The sequence below is a fragment of the Peromyscus leucopus genome, chromosome 6 (genome assembly GCF_004664715.2).
Source record: "Peromyscus leucopus breed LL Stock chromosome 6, UCI_PerLeu_2.1, whole genome shotgun sequence".
NCBI classification, from domain to species: Eukaryota; Metazoa; Chordata; class Mammalia; order Rodentia; family Cricetidae; genus Peromyscus; species Peromyscus leucopus.
The window spans coordinates 72,230,726-72,251,823 of NC_051068.1; the positions used below are offsets into that span (position 1 = coordinate 72,230,726).

The window sequence follows — 21,098 nt, forward strand, 5'->3', positions numbered from 1 at the left end:
AAAACAAAAGAAGTCCACGAGTGACTCCGGTTCAGCTAGCATGCTGTTCCCCAGGCCACACACAGCTCTCCCACACAGATAGCTGTATGTACTCATTCCCCCGAGAGGCTTTGTCTTTTAAAAAGAAATTTCCTGCGTAAGCGAGGACTAGCCGTCACCTTTCTCTTTCTCCCTGACATTATTATTCTGTCAGTAACAAAATGATTCCACGAAAATCACGTGTGCTAGTGACCTTGCCAAGACAATGTTCTGTTTAACTGAAAGAAGCGAGATTCTCCAGGCACAGCCTGCTCACAGGCTGTCCACTTGCTTGATTTCTGTATGCCATCTCACCCGTAATGTCTTGGTCAGCTGATAAGTGACGGGTATGATGTTAAATTCAAGCAACGCATTGATACTTCACATCATGTATCGCTGGCTTTCCTGTAGTTTTCCAAGGCGATTAAGTTGGGAATTATCAGAACGTAATTGCTACTCTCTGGAAACCATCTGCCACCCCCTGTCACTCTAATGCTGTTAGACTGACTGATGGCTCTTTCCAGTCATTTCTGGGAATGGTAGTTTCATTTACTCCAAGGAATACCCAGGACCCTCAAGTATGCTTTGCTTGAACACAGCTCCTTTGAAGATCCAGCACTGCACTGGCCCACTAGCCTAGTTTCTCATGATGCCCAGGGAGCAAGGCCTAGGCTCCTTCCTAGCAACACCGTGGCAGAACCTGCTGGGCGGTATTTCCTACAAGGCCGATAGACCCTATTTTGCAAACTGCGCTCTTGGTACCATCGTCTTCTAATCCCATCAACTGAATTTTTAGAGGGAGAGGAGTCAGGAATCAGTTACCCATCAGCTTCAATAATTAGTCCCTTAATACATGAGATAATTAGATCTTAGAACCAAGACTGTGTCCCAGACCACTTGGAGGTAGTTGATGGCAGTCCAAGCGCCACCATTTTCTTTTCTTCAGTCTTACCTGCTAGAATAATAAACCTAGGGTTGTGTTCTCTTCCCATATGAGGGGGAAACCCTCCCAAATGTGGTTCTTCTCCAGCTCCTTCCCCAGACCACAGGCTTGAGAGAGTTCTGAGGACCTTCCTGGGCCCCACCCTACCATTTACCATCACCTTGCTTAGCATCTCCAAACTGAAGGCCAAGGCTAGGCTTTCTATTTTTTTTTTCCAGTTTGTTCTTATAAACAAATTTCAGAAGCAGAAGAGTAGTATGTTTGAGCAGTATGTACAGTAGAAACCTGGGACTTGATCGTGATTGCTATTCCTTACAGGAACCTGTGTGTGCATTGGTGTGTATGTTCGGGTGTGAATGGCTTATGTACATGTGTGTGCACGCATATGGGGGCGGCAGAGTTCTACATCAGATGTTTCCTCTATTTCTTTCCGTCTTTTTTGGGGGAGGGGGCGGCTAGAGAGCAGGGTCTCTCACTGAAACTGGAGCTTGCTGGCTTGTTTAGCGACACTGGCTGGCTAGGAAGTCACAGGAATCCTCCTGTCTCTGCCCGTCCAGCTGGAATTGCAGGTACATGGCATGCCTCCACACCCGGCTTTTACATGAGAGTTGGAGACTGGCCTAAGGTCCTCAGGGTCGCCCAGCAAACACTCAACCAATGGAACCTCCTCCCCAGCCCTGTAGAGACCCCAGATTCATAAACATTTGTGGAGAAGCTCTTTTCATGCAAGGCACTAAAAATAAAAAGAAAATCATGGCTCTTGTCCTCTCATAGTAGAGTCTGAGAAGAAGGCACATGGTTCAAAGAGGTAACTTCGAGAATAATGTATCTAAAGGAATTTCAGACCATAGATGAGGCAGTCATATAGTCTCCACAGAGGTGGGGGTCCGGGAACCCGATGGAAAGCAGAGAACGCTGATGGAGGTTAGGTCTTAAAGGACAGCTGTAACTACACAAGGCGACATGAGAAAGGTCTAAAAACAGGAAATTGAATGGTGTCTTCTCCCCAGTCCAGTTACAAAGGGTTTTCTCTAGGGTTCATTCCCCATCCACGTTACCTTTCCTTTTCCCAAACTCTCTCAGACGGGAACCTTAACAGAAACCAAAGGCAGAAAGCACTTCATGTCTCTCCTCACACAGGACATCTTTACCTGACCACTTCAAGCCCTGCTAGGGTTTGGATCTCAAAGGCCTGAGAAAGGCCAATGTGCTAAATGAGTCTCGGTCGCCAGCATGTGGCACTAATGGGAGGTGGTGGACTCTCTGGGAGGTGGGGCCTGGTGGACGGGAGCAGCTATCATGTGTGCTGTTGATGGAGACGGTAAGTCCTCCCTTTCCTCTCTCTCTTTGCTTCGTAGACACCACACAGCGGGCAACTTTTCTCTACCACACTCAACTGCTGTCGCCACAGGCCCAAAGCCCCAGAGAACCGCAGATTGAAATTGCTGAGGCTGGAGCCAAAAGAACCCTTCCCTTTAAAAAGGCTGTTTAGCTCAGATATGCTGTTACCACAATGCAAAGTGACTAAGGGGGATTCAGTGGTGTGGCAACATCTGGTGACGTGACTCAGAAGTCTCGGAGCCATTCCCATGAGAGCTCAGATCAGAATCGCGATGGGAGTGCTGTCAGTAAGGGTAGTGCCGGTGAGGTTCCGGGAGGAAGTGCAAACTCTTGGGGTGAGAGACCATCCGCGCCATGCTCTGTCAAATATCATGCCTGCATTTCATCAACGCCCTGAGACTCTGTGGGAGGCTGAGTTTAAAGGCTCTGTTTACTTGGTGGGTAAATTTCAAGGCAATGCAGCATTTATGCTGTGGCCTGGATATTGCCTGCTGCTTTTACCAAGGTTTACAACGTGACCTGGGGACCAAAAAAAAAACTCAGAAAGATCTGAAACTTTTATAGTTGTCTGGAGAAAGAACACAGTTAAAGGTATAAAGCGTTCCTGAAACCGTAAGTCATATTAAACCTTTCTTGCTTTGAAGTTGATTCATCCCAGGGATTTTTTTTTTAATATAGTGGCTAATATCCACTGTAAACTTTGAAAAATCATTTAGTAATACTGTCAGTAAGAAAGGATCAGCATAATGTTTGTACTACTGTAAAAATGCCTATAAACATAAACTAAGAAACATGGCTTAGGGAAAGGTTGGAGGTTGGGGGTGAGGGAATTAAAAAAGTACACACACAAGTGTCTGAGTCACTGTCCTATTACTGAGAAGAAACATCACAGCCACGGCAACTCTTATAAAGGGAAACATTTAACTAGGGTTGGCTTACAGTTCAGAGGCTCAGGGTTAGGCTCCGTGTGGGTTTTTAGACAGAGGCTTGTGGTGTGACAGAAAATTTGCTGACATTTGCTGCTTACTAAGGTCTCCACGGTATTTAGACATCAAACCAAACATATATCTGTCCTACTTTCCACATTCTTTTTTTCCCCCCAGTTCATTTCATTTTATTATGTATACAGTGTTCTGTCTGCATGTATGCCTGCAGGTCAGAAGAGGGCATCAGATCTCATTATAGATGGTTGTGAGCCACCATGTGGTTGCTGGGAATTGAACTGAGGTCCTCTGGAAGAGCAGTCAGTGCTCTTAATCTTTGAGCCATCTCTCCAGCCTACTTTCCATGTTCTTAAGCCTCTTTTGAGGGGCAAGAGAGAGTTCAGTAGTTAAGAGCAGTTGTTGTTCTTCCAGAGGAACCAGGTTCATTTCCCAAAACTTACATAGTGGCTCACAACTATCTATGACTCCATTTCCATGGGGTCTCAAGCCCCCATCTGACCCCCATGGGCACCATTCATGCAGACAAAACATTTATAAACATAAAATTAAAAAAATCTAAAAACAGATTCTCCTTTGATATAACTTGCTAGATTCTGTCTAGTTCAAGTGAAAGGAATTTTCTAAAGGTCAATTTTTCATATTTTTATTTATATCTACCTCCTAATCTGCCAAATACAAAATGCCTAGAAGGAAAAAATAATCTGTGGCCTGTAGCTAGAGTTTTCCTGCCTGGCCCACAGTCAGGACAAATTTCTCTCACCTGCCAGTCCCACAGCCGCTCAGACCCAACCAAGTAAACACAGAGACTTATATTGCTTACAAACTGTATGGCCATGGCAGGCTTCTTGCTAACTGTTCTTATATCTTAAATTAACTCATTTCCATAAATCTATACCTTGCCACGTGGCTCGTGGCTTACCGGCATCTTCACATGCGGCTTGTCATGGTGATGGCTGGCAGTGTCTCTGACTCAGCCTTCCACTTCCCAGAATTCTTCTTCTCCTTGTCCCGTCTATACTTCCTCCTGCCTGACTACTGGCCAATCAGTGTTTTATTTACTAACCAGTCAGAGCAACACATTTGCCACACAGAATATCCCACAGCAGTGGCCTGGGTTTGTTTTTTTTAACATATGTGGGGTTCTGGCCCTGATGATTTATAAATGACAGGATTTCACAAATAATGTCACCTTGACAATGCAGATATCTACAGGTAATAGCTTTTTCGTTTTTTAACGGCCTGTGCATAGCTTTCCAAAGCAATACATTTTCTTACACTGCAATGCTGCTCAATGACCATGATAATTACTATGGTGAACCATCACACCTATCACCAATGCTGCCTCCCAGTTTATGGAATGAATGTCTCATACTTTCCAGGCACTATTCAATCATATCCTGTAAACTAGACAACCATACTCTACAAGTGAGGAAGAAGCCTGGAAAATGAGATGCTTCATACAACATCACACTGGAGCATGAACTTGAAAACTGAATTGGTTTAACTCTGGGCCTTTAAAAATTATCTAATATAAACATTTTCAATTATGTGTATACCTGTGTATCTGTATGTGGGTTTGTACACATGAGTGTAATTGCCCATGGAGGCCAGAAGAGGGCATCAGATTCCCTGGATTTATAATTACAAGTGGTTGTGAGCTACCCAATACAGGTAATAGAATCTAAACTTGGGTTCTTTGCAAGCACAGCAAGTGCTCTTAACCACCAAGCCATTTCTTCAATACCTCCAGATCTTTTTTCTGTCCATATATACCCTATTTATATCCATGCATAAATGCTTCCTTTGTGCCTGCCTTAAGTCCAGGGATATGCATTCTGAGAAACTAAGAGAAAGACAAGGTGAACTACCTGCTGTGCCCAGAAGATACAATGGGAGATTCAAAATAAATTTGTTTCTTGGGATAATTTATCCGTGAAAGACAGCCCACACTTGCATGTGGTAATACTGGTCTAACATGCTGTATGAAATCCTGAAAGAGAGGTCCTGAGAAGTCTTATACAAGTCTTACCCTGAAAAGTGTTTCTAACCAAATGTCTCGAGTATCTTCCCCAAGCCCCTTGATGATAACAACGGCTTGTCCTGTACAGTCCAAGGGAATGGGCTAAAAGACACAGAGATGACGGAAACAGACTTAATCAAAGTGGAAAGGCCATTTGTGAACATCGTCTGAGACCACACCTCAGGCCCCCTTTTCACTTGTCAAGAGAGAAGCAAGTATATCTTCTATGCTTCAAGTGTTGCAACTACTCCTACCCCACAATTTGGCACACGAATCACAAAAAGGCACATTCAAATGCAAATAGGTTAGAAGTCACAGATGCAGAGCACAGGACTGTTGTGAAATAAACTCAGTGAGGTCATCACTTTTCTCACCTCGGGACCCATCATTATACTCTCTGCAAGTGAGGATGCTGAACTGGCAAAGCCCCTCAGAACACACAGCACATTATTAAGAGCGCCCCAACACGTTGGGCATGGACTGACTTGCACTGACTCAGAAACATCCACTTCTCCCCAGCACAGGTTGCATTTACACCCTTCACTTCATACAGTCTGTCCATGAAAGTGCCCGTGACCAAATGCATCTTCGGGAAGCAGACTCTGGAGTGCTCACCAACAGCTACAGTGAGCTAGCTACAGGCATCATTTCCAACCAGCATGGCTGCATGTCTCTCTTTGTCTCTCTGTCTGTCTATCTGTCTGCCTCTCTCTCTCTCTCTCTCTCTCTCTCTCTCTCTCTGTCTCTCTCTCTCTCTCTCTCTCACACACACACACACACTCTCCGCCCCATCTGTCTATGTCACTAAGCCTTTCTCCCTTAAGAAAACTATTTTTTTTTCATGTTGCCTCCTGTTACAGTTCAGAGAAGTGATTTAAGATTGTAGGAGGTATAAGCAGTTCAGGTGATTATTCTCCTCACTTGCCCTTATAAGGTCATCAGACATCCAACCATCTAGTAAGTTCCCTCTGACCTCCTTGAATCAACAAGGTGACAGGTGAGACATCGGTACATCTTTGGAAAAATGCATGAAAACTGCCTGCTTTGGCTTCAGCCAGATCACCAGACAATGCATGGTGTCTCTGCACACTTCCAGAACCTGTCTTTTGTTATCTACTTTGGGTCCTGCCAGTGCATTCTGTGGTCCTCTGTTTTCATTCATGACTAACACTCCCAGGGCCTGGGCTATGCCGAGACATTGGCTCAGTCCACCTACAGTGGTACACTGGGTGTCAAGAGATTCATGATGTTGTTCCCTTTCTATTTCTTTTCTGAGTCATATATATTTCATTGTTTAATTTCTCTGTCTATCTTCAATGGCTTTTAAAGAGCTACATGCTCCTTATGGAATTGTTTTTTAGTTAAAGAAAAGCAAAAATCATTTCTTAAATGTCACTATGTATAGACTACATTGAACTTTTTTTCAGCTCAAGCAGAACTGAAGAACAATTAAAATTAAAAATATAAAAAAGTTTTTACTTTTAATTGTTCTTCAGTTCTGCGTATGTGAATTCTGTAAATGAGAAATCATATTGAGCAGATGATCTCCACTTTGCTTTTAATTTTACATTTGTATGAGTGCATGCATGTGTGCACCTGTGTGTGTACATTCATCCATACATGTGTGCCATGTGCGTGTGCGTGCGTGCGTGCGTGCGTGCGTGCGTGCGTGCATGTGTGTGTGTGTTTTGTGTGTGTGTGTGTACCGGGGCACACATGTGGAGATCAGCAGACAACCTGCAGGAGCTGGATCCCTCCTGCCACCATGGATTCTAAAAATAGAACTTAGGTCATCAGGCTGGGCAGCAAATGCCCTTCTCCACCCTCTGAGCCTCCTCTCCTGACCTCGCTTTTATTTTCATAATATTAAAATAAAAGGTTGTAAATAAAGAGGGCTGGGGAGGTGACTCAGCAACCAAGAATACTTGCTGTTCTTCCGGAGGACTCAGATTCAATTCCCAACACCCTCACAACCGTCTGTAGCTCCAGTTCCAGGGGATCTGATGCCCTCTTCTGGCCTCCACAAACACCAGGCGCTCATATGGTGCACAGACACACATGCGGGCAAAACAGCCATGTACAGAAAATAAGGTGTTTTGTGTTTTTAAACAATGTTATAAAGGATGTTGTTTCACAGGAAAAGTCCAGGAAAGTGGGAATAGGGAGGAAGCAAGTGGGAAGAGGAGGGGAAAATTATAGATTAGTCTGAAATTACAAAGACTAATTCTAGCATCTGCTATCCCCATACAGCTTGATAAAGTACTAAGACAAAGCTTATAGACTTCTAAGGGATTCCAAAATTTACCAAGGCTTATGGCTGTTTAAGGTACTTAGGTTCTAAAATAGTGCTGAGAAAATGATTTTAATAGTCAGTTCTGAGTGTAGGCTCCACAGAGAGAATAAAGAGCAGACAGCCTGGGTGATAAGGGAAAACCAGGAGCTGAAGTAAACAGTAAGGTAAACCTAGTGTTCAGAGAGACATCGAAGTCAGGGGCTTAGGGGTGTCAGGGAAGACATCCTCACGGTTGAGATCTTCTTCCTTTCTTTTGGTCTTTGGCTTTCGGGATTCTTAAGGAGAGAGAATATGGGTTAAGGATGAGCCCCGAGGGATGCCAGTGTTTGCAGGATGCTCAAGCAAATTCAAGTTAAGAACTGTGATGGGGGAATCTTGAAGTAAGAGTGTGCCTGGGGGCCGTACCCGAGTGTCCACATCATTCACTGTCAGGTACCCAGCGCTAAAGAAGTATATATCATAGCAAAACTGCACACGCTTCTTAAACAATGGCATTCACCTTCAATGCACAATGGTGCCAGGCTTTGCTAACCTGTTGTGCCCATGTATAATATGGCAATACCCAACAGACACATCAGCCTTCTAGAGAATGCTATCTGGAGAATTCTTAACTGAAGATCTACTGAAGACTTGGGCACAAACAACTAGTCCATTGTCCAGTCACATTCCATGAAAAATACAGAATAAACCAACTAGATTCAAAGTGTAACAGAACAAGCAGAACTGGCTATAGAAAACACAAGAGCTTGCTTCTAAAAATAATTTCCAAAGGAGGCAATGACGAAGCTAACCACAGAAGGATCAACAGTTACCCTAGCAAAGGCAAGACTAGGTGTGTGGGTGGGAACAACCGGTATATTAAGACCCACACAGAATAATTTTAGAACAGGGTGAATACAGTGGCAATCGGTATATAACCAGCTCCCTAGGACTGCTGGCAATGTCATGCCTATGAGACCAATAACCTGGAAAAGCACACAGAGGACTCTTTTGAAACAAACAGTTTGAATTTTACATGTTGTAACTTAGTGCACACAAATGTACATTTCTTTCTGCTACAAAACATACATTGACTTAGTTCGAAAGCAGCATGTAAAGGTGATACACATAAGTCCACAAGCAATGTACCATCTTCTTTTTCCTTGCAATAGGCATCCTAACACATACTATGCATAATTTTACTGTGGCCTAAATCTACTTTTATTTTCTCATATCAATAAATTATGTTTATTACCCTCTTAGTACACAATACTGCTAGAGATTAATGACTACAATAAAGCATTTTCCCCCAAAGATAGGTCAAAGTTAGGAATGTTGCTATTGATCTACCTGGAGATATGACACTTTGGGCTGATGTATCCAGTTTAGTGTGTATGTGTGTGTGTGTCTGCCTCTCTGTTTCTCTGTCCCCTCCCCTCCTCCATGGGGATTCAGGTCCTGAAAAGACATTTAAACTGCAATATATTCTTCTGTTATATGCAGTGACAGCTCAAGGACATCCAGTGTATTTTCAAAACCTGGAAATGTTTAATCTTGCTGTTCTACTTCTGAACATCAATTTTCAAAAAGAAAAAAGAAAGAAAGAAAGAAAAGAAAAGAAAAGAAAAGAAAAGAAAAGAAAAGAAAAGAAAAGAAAAGAAATCCTATGGAAGAAGATGCTTTCGGCATCCAGATACTTACTGGGTATTTACAGTATTGAAGGTGGAAAGCTGCGAGCCTGAGAGTGGGAAATGATTAAGGATGTGTTGTAATCCCACACGACATGCTATTCCACATGACGAATATGCCACAGAGGGTAACAAGTGGAAGAGGAGTGGGTACTGAGACAGGCAACCGAAAGGTGTCATGGTCGACTATGGTGCTGAAAAGATGCAAGGTGTGCTTATTATTGTAAAGTTCATCATAAAGAGTCTATGAACAAAAATAATTTGGCTATGAGTGCTCAGAAAAAAAAAACAACCATATCCTATTTGTCTTGCTGACCAGAGAACTCAGAAGATGCTGTGAGACGGAGGAGAAACACGGCCTCGTGTGTCTGAATGGTTTAAAATAGGATTGGATGGAGCCACCTTGGGCCATCATGACATCTTTTTTTTATTTTGGACTTTCATTCTAACTTTAAATGTTATTTGAATGCTTGCCTGAGGCAACTTGTGAAATGTCCTGAGCCCACTTCAGAATGTTATTTATAAGACGGCCGGATTTGTGGGTGGTGTCTTAAGACATCCACTGACTGGTCAGCACAGCCACAGTGAAGTGAGCTGCCAGGATGGAGAGGATGCTGTGAAGAAATGCAGCCACCTCCCATTTCCAGAGCAAAAGCAACCTTCCCTGTCCTCTGTACCCAACCTCAGTAGCTGAAAGAAGTGAGGGGGGGGGGCGGTGAGTACTCTACACTGATCTGGTTTGTGAGAATAAAGAGTGAAATCAGAGACTGAGACAAAGTCCCCAACCCTCAGCCAAGTGTAGAGCACAGTTGCCAAGGCAGAGATGTTTTTCCTTCTCAAAATGCAGAAAATTAATTGCTAGCACTGATGAATATTCAACAGGAATCCGCTGTCTAAAGATATCTCAGTAATAGAGTTAGGAAAGCAAGCATTTTCCTGATACAAAATGCTTCATGCAAAACACCAGGCAAGCAAGACACTGGCATCGTCTAACTGTCATGCATACTAATTTTGAACAGGAGAAAAATCACATGACCTTCCTCAGCAGCCACATCTGTAAAATGGGGCAAAATGCCATCTCTGGCTCCAACTATCCATTTCTCAACAGGACTCTCTAGTGTTTCACGTGAATTCTACCAGGCTGTGAGTTAGCCAAGGGTGGAACAAATGCAAACAGCTACCAGTGAGACCTGGTGGGTACAATACACCTAAATTGCTGAGAATCTGGCCTTACTTGAAGTTGTACTTATGACTATATGGTAAAGAAGTAAAATCAAATCCTGAAACTGGACCATTGGTTTTCTTAGCTGTTACTCCCTTTCTCCAGATTTTCACAGCCTTGAAAGACAGATACAAGTAATGCTTGCATTTTATTAAATGCTGTTCTTTCCTAACCTTCTATCTTGTTGTTGTTGTTTTTAAGACAGGGTTTCCCTGTGTAACAGCCTGGGCTGTCCTGGAACTCTTTTTGTAGTCCAGGCTGGACTCAGTCTCATAGAGATCTGCCTGCCTCTGCCTCCTGAGTGTGGGGATTAAAGGTGTGCGCCACCACCGCCTGGCTTCTAGCCTTCCATCTAAAAGGCTGCTCTCGAATAGGGTCGATTTGTCTTCCTTTTAATTGTTTGTTAAGGCAACTTGTATAAGAGTCACATATGACTTGCCTGGCTTACTCAGCATCCCCATATGCCACAAACAAGAACATTTCCACCCCAAAAGGGAAGAGAATTTGTAATGACTTTTCCAGAGTTAAGCAGTATGGCAGACTGAACAATGACATCCCAAGGAGGTCCGCATTCCTAACCACCAGAGCTTGTGAACATGCGACTTTACAGGGCCATAGGGACTTGAAAGATATGACTATGAGAAGAGATGATCTTGGGCTATTTGTCTGGCACCAAAGTAGTCACAAGGGTCCCTGTAAGAAGGACACAGGGGCGTGGGGATGGCAGAGGGAGATGTGATGGTGGAAACAGCAGCCAGAGCGATGTCATTGCTGGATTAGTGCTCTGAGGCAGGATTGCTGAGGGTCTCCAAAGGCTGGAAAGGGAAGGCATGGGTGCTCCCCCGGAGCTCCAGAAGGAACGCAAACCCGATGATACCTAGAGTTGAGTTTCAAAGGCTGATTTTTAGACTTTTGACCTCCGGCATTGCATACTCTCTGTCTCATAGGCCACTGTTTTTGGTAACAGGAAACTAATACAAAAGTGACGAAGGAGTTCCCACAACTCCTGAAGCAGAAGTCGTAGTGAGTTTCTAGTCCAGGTGAGAGGACACTAAATGTTCAGAACAACTGCCATTCCACCTTGAGATTCACCACGTGAGGAATCACACAATCAAATCTCCGTACTCTCCACGAACCATTCCTCCCACAGCTCTGAACTATGCAGGGACATCAGTGTTTTGGAAGGCCAGCATATTCACCATATTCACGGGAAATTTGCTATTGGAGAACCAACCACATTCTCCACAGGCGACTTAGCAAAGAGGCTGGCAACAGCCAGGTCAGAAGCCTGGCGGGGGAAGAAAGCTCACAAGGGGCTGCAGAGAGGCGGGCTACGATGATGACATGCAGCTGTCAGCATGTCTGACTGAGAACTTAAATGCCCAGCACCTTGGTCCTTTGTGGGTAGACTGAGCAAGATAAAGAGCAGGGCATGAGGGGCACCTGACTGTAATTCCAGCCCTTTGGAGGTAGAGGCAGAAGGATCAGAAAGTCAAGGCCAACCTAACCTCCATGAAGCCATTTCAAAACACAAAACAAGAGAGCGCAGGGTTGTGTGAATCACCTTTGGGGAAGGGCAATTTCCAGAATTTCCTGGAATGAAATCTGGGAATAGAATCACAGTATTAAGCCTATCCGTGAGTTTAAAAGAAGCTAACATAAGTACTCCATTTCAAAACCAGGTCACCCACAAGACACAACTCAAAGCACTTAAAACAAAACTAAACAACAACAACAACAACAACAAAAAAGCCGCTCAGGTTAGGGAGTTAGATCGCCCGAGTTCTCATTTCTTCCTTAGTTGTATGTGTCACACTGGACAAGTGAATCATTGTCTCTTAAGTTTGATTTCTTTGTCTTGAAAAATGTACATGACAGTTTTTTATCACATAAGTTATGGGGATTAGGAGAAATCACAGGTGCAGAGAATCAGCACCCATTGAAAGCTTAATAAACGTTAGCGATTGTGCGAATTTTCCTTCTCAGCATCTTTTAGGGTTGTGCTTTTCTAATGCATTCCCATAGCAGCTGCTCTAGTTTGCTTTGCTGTGATAAATACCACGACCAAAGGCAACTTGGGAAGAACAGGCTTATTTTACTTTACAGGTTATAGTCTATCGTTGAGAGAAGCCAAGACAGGAACTCAAGGCAGGATCTTGAAAAAAAAAAAAAAAAAGCAATGGAGAAGTATCACTTTCTGGTTAGCTCCCTCTGGCTTGCTCAGCTGGCTTTCTTATGAAGCCCAGGCCCATGGGCTGAGGGATGGCGCCGCCCACAGTGGATTGGGCCTTCCTACATCAATTCACAATTAAAAATGCCTCACAGATACGGCTACAGACCACTCTGATTAAGGCAACTTTTTAGTTAAGTTTCCTTCTTCCCAGATGACTCTCGGCTTGTGTCAAGCTGAAACTATGACAGTAGCCAATGTATATCTTTACCTTCACTTCACTTTATTACAATTATAAGTGATGGGGGAGGAGGTAGGACAGGGATATCATGAGTTCAAGGCTAGTCTGGACTACATAGTGAGACCCAGTAAGAAACAAGCAAATGAATTACAGACAATGTGTACATGAAGCTCTGAAAGGCAGAGTCGATCTCATTCATTGTTAGATGCTCAGCGTCCAGCACAGTGTGTGGCTGCTTGGGGTTCCTTTTTCCAAGATATTTGTAACTGATCTGACATGTGAGCCAAGGGCATCTGAGTGGCCAGTCATCATCTGTAACTTCAGTTTTTGGTTTTTTTTTTCCAGCTGTGACCCATTAGTTGATAAAACAGAGTCACCATCAGCACTGATTTTCTAAAGAAGTAACATAGGAAATATCTGAGTATAAAATTCATGATAAGGGTAAGTATTGTCACATGGAGCTTTGTAAGTGTATTTGGTTGCATTATAAATACATTTCCTATTGTGGGTTTGGGCTTATTAGTAGTGTGGCTAGCCATCACTGCCAGTGATCAGTATTTTCTAAGGTCTTCATGTGACTAGTGATGTGAAGTACTTTTCACTGCGTCCCCTTTGGATACCTTGTTTTTAGAAACTTCTTTTATAACCACTTATAAAACAACTTGGTAGTGTTCCTCAAGCTGAACATGCATTTCCTGTGGTCTAATGATCCGATTGCTATTGGTTTACCCGGTAGAAACATGCACAGAGGACATGGACAAAACGTTTATGGTGACATCATCTTACTAGCCCCAAACCTGATGATAGTCCCCAGATAAACTGGTATGTTAACACACAATAGAATCTTAGTTAAAAGAAAGAATAAATCAACCACAACTGTATGTGTGAGCATTGAAGAATTCCGAAAGTGTAAGTGAAAAAAAAAAGCTACATGGACGCTTGTCATGTCTACTTCAGTTTACCTGAAGTTTAAAACTAGGTGAAACTAAGCTATAGTGCTAAGGTCTGGGTAACCATAACCTAGGAGTCATAAGTAAGACCGACTTCATAAGCACAGGATCGTTGCCCATCTGTGTGCCCATCACATTCATACACTCAGTTTGCGACTTGTGAGACTTTGACACAATTACTTTGTGTGTATGTGTGTGCATAACTGGGTGTGTGTGAATGCACATATATGTGTATGTCAGAAGACAGTCTGAGGTATCATTCCTCAGGTGCTACACACACACACACACACACACACACACACACACACACACACACACCTATTGAGACCAGATCTTTTACTAGTCTGTAACTTGCACCAAAGCACCTGGTTACTTTTTTTTTTTTTTTAAATGGAGGTTCTGGGAAAAGATCCCAGGTCCCCAACTTTGCAAGTCAGGTACTTTCTTATTGGCTCTCAGAGTTATCTCCCAAACCTCACAATTCCTATTTTTTTAAGATGTGAAAAGCACTAATAGATGGCAACAGTCCCTGACACACTCGCTCTCCTCTCCATCAGGTACTCCTCTGGGGCCAGCAGTCTCTCTGGATCGGTAGCATAGCCCGTGTTTGAAGGGTGCTTCCTGCCGTGGAACCACACCTTGCCTCTTTGGAACTTGCTGTGTCCATCGTTGTTCTGCCCTTTTAGGAGGTTCTAAACTCATCTAATCCCCCTACCACCAACTGCTCTTCAGATCTTTGACCGCGATGGCATACCCTCCCTCTCTCCAGACTTAAGAGCCCCAGGTCCCTTGGCCAGCCCTCAAAGCACAGCTTTGAGCCCCACCCTGTCTCTTCACTGCACTTCTTTTTAAAATTCCGTGGAGCCCTGAACAGAACACCGTTTTCTAGGAGAAGAGACAAAAAAGTAGGATTGACCCTTCACGCCGAGAGAGCTCACTTCCTCCATCAGTGTACTCTGGGTGCAATTCGTCCTTCCTTCGAAATTCACAGTAAACTGTTCACTCTGTTGAGCTGAACAATCAACCGAAACCCCCCATTTTTTGTATAATTACTATTGAACCCCAATTTGCTTTCCGTGTTTGTAGTCTTCACCGTCTCAGAACACTCACTTGGCCCCACGCCAGTCCCCCAAAGCTAAATTCCGGTGATGAAGAGCCTATCTGGAATATAGTCTTCACACACCCAGAGATCTCCCTCAATCTCGAAAAAACAAACAAAACCCAAAACAAACAAACAAAAAACCCCGAAAAGCAAACAAACAAAAAACCACACACAGAAATGAAATCTTTGTCTCAGTACAGGGCCTCTAGTCCTTATCCGTCACTTGAAGGAGCTCCATTTTAAGGAATATTTAGAGAATGGTGGGATGGAGCACCAGGAGAAAACAGAAAATTCCACAACCATCTCTGCAACCTGAGCTACCCCAGACCCGCCCTGGCCTCGGCCTGGGCAGTGGAGGTTGCCCAGAGCCTCTTCCTTCCCTCTCCCACAGTGAGCTCCGACCAGAGGCTCAGGAGCTGAGCATCACTGGCCTCTATGGGTTGCTGGCATGTGGCTGGGGCAGGGTGAGGTAGAGGTGGAAAACGTGGCAGGGTGAGAAAGAACCTGACACGTTAAAAGTACCGGAAACTAAAGGTGTCCTGGGGGAAGCCTACTGGAGTCTCTCCAGTCTCTAGAAAAAAAAAAAAAAAAAAAAAAAAAAAAAAAAGCCTTCCAACCCAGGAAAAGACAAGCTGACACATGGCTCCAGAAAAACTTCCAGGCAACCCCGGGCGGTTTTGACGTCAGGAGTAGGTGAAAAGGAGAGTCACCGAGCTAGGGACACGCCAGAGAGCAGAGCGCATGTGGAGGGAGGCCGGGAGAGGTGGGCTGGGAACCAGGGAGGCGATCAGACAGAAAAGGGGAGCGCTCAGAGGCCTCTAACGGTGAGGGACGGCAGGGGGAGGGATCAGGGCAGGGACCCCAAGTCACAGGCGGCGAGGGAGAAGCCGCTTCTACCTGGCCCAGGTTTGCTCCATGATCCAGGCGATCTCCTCGGTCTCGGGGCGCAGCTCACCCGGGAGTGGCCACAGCCCGGGAAGATACCAAACCTTGCCCAGGAGTCTCCAGCGCAAAAAGCCTGAGTCTCTTCCTCCTCCCCAGCTCCTCTTGGCGCCGGCGCCGGCGAAGGAACGAGGTCTGCTCTCTGTTTTTTGGAGAGAGAGAGCCGATCGGCCGCGGCCGCACCCTCAGCTAACGGTGCGCTGGGCACAAGGCAGGGACTGTTCTCGGGAGGTGGCTGGACGCTGCTGCTGCTGCCGAGCCCAGGCCTCGGGCACACTCGCTCCCAGGCTGAGACGCGACTGGCTGGCACGAGCTGATCCGCACCAGCTGAGCTGTCAACCGCGGGTGAGCGGAGGCGGGGCTCCCTGCAGCCCAGGACCCGCCCAGGTGACACGCCGCGGTACACACCCTCCGACCTCCACCGCCTCCCTCGCAGGCTCAGAGGAATGATGGCCTCAGAAGTGGCCCTCGATGACCCTCGTCCTACTCTCCGTCCCTCGCTCATCCCGGTGAGAGGCTTTGGCTAAAACCAGCCAACTGCAAGGGAGCACCTTGGAGAGGTGGTCTTCCCCTGCGCCTGCGTCGCCCACCCACAGGTAACCTCCGAGCCAGAGATGGAGTCTGGGAAGGATGCGATCCAACTGAATGCAGGTGTGCCTACTAAAGCGTCATGGAACACAAGGTGATTTTCTGAGAGATGTGACCCGTTTTAGCTTCACCAGTCATCCACGGACAGAAACTTCCTCAGGAAGCACCCTCCTCACCAAACCTTGCAGTCTTATTAGCTGCCCCCATCTCAATCAACCCCCCCCCCCCGTTTTTTCACTATTCTGCCTCCTTTCTTTTTAGTTCCCACAGCAACCGGGCTCTACCAGAAGCTCCTAGAAGACAGAGGGCTCTTGAGCATCCCAAAATGCTCTGAACGCCTCAAGACACTTAAGAGTGGCCCCCAGGACTCTCTCTACCGTGGCTGCTCTGAGATCACGCCGAAAGGCTTTCCTTCCAAGGAGGGGGCTGCCCAGACCCTGTGCATCTACGTGTGTACCAATGTCTAAACAAGACAGACATGCTGTGATTAGAGGGCTTGCTGCCCGCCGCTCCCTTTTAACTCTGAAATAAACCTTTTTATTAAGTCACATGATTACTGTTATCATTAGCTTTACTGTTGGCCTTTTAATTTTCAGAAAGCTTTAGCATGCCTATATTTGGCGATATCAATTTAGTTAGATTTGTTCGCGGATGGCACCTTTGAGAACCAGAAGGCTCGACCCTGCCCAGGCTCTGCCCAGGCCGCTGCCATGACCCGGAGCTATGCTCTCCAAATTTCTGAAGATAGACCAACAAGGCTTTTCTAGAAGGGATCCATTTTTCCCGGAAGTCTTGCAGTTACACTCGGGGAGAGACCTGGCACGTGTGAGTGCTGGCGGGACGGCGAACAGCCTGCACTGACTGTGGCAGAAAATTGTCAACTACCTCCAGTTTCTTGGATTAGTTCTAATCACCCATAGGAAGCCGGGAGGGCCGGACAGAATAACGGACATTGGGGTCTAGAGGAGTGGTTTGAAAATGCCCTAGTCTAGAATCTTCCAATCCCAGCCCTCAGTTTGCAGCTAAAAGCACACTGCTCTTGAGATTAGAGAATCCTGTCTCCCCTTAGGTTCATCTAAAATGTTACCAGGAGAGAACAACATTAAGGTCCCGTTTGACACTAGGCAAGACCCACAAGCCACCTGTCTTGAAAAGAATCTACTGTTGCCTTGGGGGAGGGGCAGGGAGCTCAGGTTTCCATCCCGCATACCAAAGTTGATGCTATATTTAGTTGTGTCTGAAATCAAATTATGGGCTGTTGAGTTGTGGAGAGAGATTCTGTCTACAGCCTAGGACAGGCGCTGCTTCAGAAGACACAGGCGCTAACTAGGTGAACTGTGGCCTCCCGGAAGGCAGACTGAAAAACAGGCTTGGGTATTTTTGAAATAACTCTTCTGTTCAAAAATATAAAACGTGTTTATTGCAGACCATTAAGAAGTTACAGAAAACTACGTGGAAAATAAAATAACTCTTAATACCTAGTGATAATCAATGTTTAAAGCTTATGGAATCGCTTCCTGGTCTTTTAAAAGTGGACTTCTTAATGCAAATATAAGCTCACCTACACCCATAAATGCATTTGTGAGGAAAGAAATTTATTTGATGTCTAAAAACTTTCCTATGTATGGTTAAAAACAATTTCTTCTTAAATTTCAAAAGAAAAACACTTGTCTAAATAGCACAAATCTAGCACAAATGCTTAAGTTTCTCTAGATTTCTTTTAGTCATGTTTGGTTGGTACATATTTATATAGCTATAATTACAGCTTAGATCTGTGTAGTCAATTCCCCTTTCCACCTGTTATGTATTTGTTCATGTTTTTGGGTAGTGCTCATATTTATACTCTAATGATTATACTATGTTTTAATATCCGCTTTAATAGAAAGCCAGCCTACTTAATAATATTTTTGACTAGGTATGCCATTTCTAATATTAGTGTCAGATAGTACTTCAGTGAGCATCTTTTCTGCCTTTATTCTTTAATCATGTTGTGTTTTGAATGTATGATTCTTCCATGGGAACGCAATGAGTGGGCCTAAGAAATAAGGTCTTCAGGGAGGAATTACACCATGAGTGTTTTATTCTCAAGAATGGGACTGATGTTCTTATAAAAAGAGGGTGAAGAAAGTGCCCTGGTCTCTTTTGTGCTCCGTCTCTCTCTCACCATGTCAGGACGTAGCCTGTGTCCTGTCAGAAGGATGTAGAAGGGCCTTCCTGACAGCAGAGAACAAGTCCTCAGCACACATCGAATCTTCTGGCACCTTCATCTCAACTGAACCAGCCTCCAGAACGGTGAAAAACACAGTTCTATCATTCATAAATAACATAGTCTAAGGTGTTCTGTTATAGCAACAGGAACAGACTAAGACAAATTATTTTTTGAGATAATTAAATCACAATACTGTTAGGGTAAAATGACCCTAATTTTATCATCTTACATGTAGTTCAATAGCAGTAAGGTTTATCATTAATTTTATATAATAGAGAAATAACATAATAGTTATAAGATATTTGGGGAATCTGTTACTACTTAGTATATAATCTCATGTCATCTCATTTTCCTTTACACTTATTACAATACTAGTTAGTAAGTTCCTATATCATATGCTTATTTGGGAAGCATTATCCAGTCTATGTGAAATCCGCCTGAGGTGAGTCACTGTGTCAGTCATCTTTCGGCTGAAACGGTGCGGCTTAGCACAGACCCCAGGGCTCTGATGTTCGCAGACCTTCCTTTCACACCCAGGGACCTGTACTTGAATGGTAGATGGGTTGGCCGTGAGTTGTCTGCCCAACAGTTCTCTTGTTCCAGGACCCAAACGGAAGCAGCAGCATCTGCCTAAGGAACGTTCTTCTCCTGGCAATGTGCAACAGAGAGAGAGTTAAGTGACACTCAGGATGTCCCTTAGGTCTCTGCTCAGAACTGGCACACTGTTCCTTCTACGATATTCCACAAAATAAGACAGATGAGAGTCCAAAATCATCAGTGGGAAAACCCCACAGTCTATGCACAGAGTTCAGGAGTGGAGGGTAGGTATTTGTGTGCTGCTGTGGGATGGTCTTTCTGTACGCTGTGAATATGTGTTGCTACCATTGGTTAATAATGAAGCTGCTCTGGCCTATGGCAAGACAGGTTATAGCCAGGCAGGAAATCCAAGAAAAGATACAGGGAGAAGGAGGGCAGAGTCAGAGCAGACACCCTGGAACAAGATGCCAGTAGACTGGTAATGCCACGGCCATGTTAATTTAAGATATCAGAGTTAGCTAGCAATAAGTCTGGGCCATAGACCAAACTTTGTAATTAATATTAAGCCTTTGAGTATTTCTTTGGGACTGAGCGGCTGCAGGACACAGGAAAACTTCAGGCAAAAGTGTGGCTATAATATATCCTGCCAGTCACTATATGTAGTATTCCCACAATTTTTGTCAAATTTTTCCCTCAGAGATACATACTAGCTTTTACCATTCTTCACCCCCATTTAAAATTAACTGTGGAATTTAGTAAATGAAACATCACTTGCTTTTTGGCCTTTGACATATGAGAGGCACTCATCATTTCTAAGTAGAATGTAGATGCTAAGAATCAGAATATAATTAGCCTTAGCTGTTTTCCACTGCTGTATTAATATTGGAAGAACAATTGTGCTGAGCCAAGGTTTCCACCAACCTAGGTCTCTGAGGATTGTGATGATTGGAGTCTCTCTGTCGACCTACATTGAAAAAAGGTAAAAATACATTACAGAAATTAAGCTCCTGAGGGGCTGGAGTTGACTCCAGGGTTAAGAGTACTTTTTCCTCTTACAGAGGATCCAAGTTCAATTCCTGGCATCCACATGGCAGCTCACAACAGTCAGTAGCTCTAGTCCCAGGGGGTCGAACACCCTCTTCTGACCTCCAAAAGTGCATGTACTGCACAGACCTATATGCAGGCAAACACTCGTGCACATAACATAACAAAATACATAAATCTAAAATGTTTTAAATAAATTTTTATAAATAAATATTTAAGTCCCTGAGATTTGGGGACTTTCTCTGCAGCATAGCCTGGCCTATTCATGTCACTCCCATTCTGAGACTGAGATCATTTTATCAGTTTTGCCCACGATCTTTATTAAAAATCTGCTCCAAGTTTTCTGTATTAGAACAGAGGTCAACTGAGTTGATGATGCTGATCAATCCAACCAGGTATGTTCTTTTCTCCTGAGTATGTAGCTTAGCTCCTAATTGGTCAGCTGATTGGATTGATTTTCAGCCTCTCCAATCATGTCCAAGCATCCAGCGGTATCTTCTGTTCCCTTCAGTTCTGTTTTAACTCTGCTTTTCTTCCCTCCATCTTGACTTTGTGTGAAGGGGATCTTGATGTGGATGACTGTGTGGCTTAAATGTAATAATAATAATAATAATAATAATAATAATAATAATAATAGCTATGTCTAACATATTGTATCGGATTTTCTTCTAAGCTAGCTTCTCTTACAGATACAATAACTTTATGGGCAGACTCTAGTTAGCTCTTTTTTTTATAATAAATATTAATGTGGAGTATGGGGAGATAGAGCATATTGCCTAATAGCAAGGTTCATAGTTGAGGGCTGAAACCATGTTTAGTTTTAGAATGTCATACCTGCTCATTATGCGTGACACTTCCCAGATATGG

At 44.2% G+C, this 21,098-nt stretch overlaps 1 protein-coding gene and 1 long non-coding RNA gene across 2 annotated transcripts in view; one reads left to right on the forward strand and one right to left on the reverse strand.

The window, feature by feature from the left end:
* LOC114680909 (myomegalin-like) overlaps window positions 1-21,098 on the reverse strand; it is a 199,198-nt gene that overhangs the window by 161,028 nt on the left and 17,072 nt on the right.
* Window positions 15,562-16,987, forward strand: LOC119088202. Its single transcript, XR_005091810.1, has 2 exons — window positions 15,562-16,535; window positions 16,703-16,987. It is a non-coding gene; the product is annotated as an uncharacterized LOC119088202 (long non-coding RNA).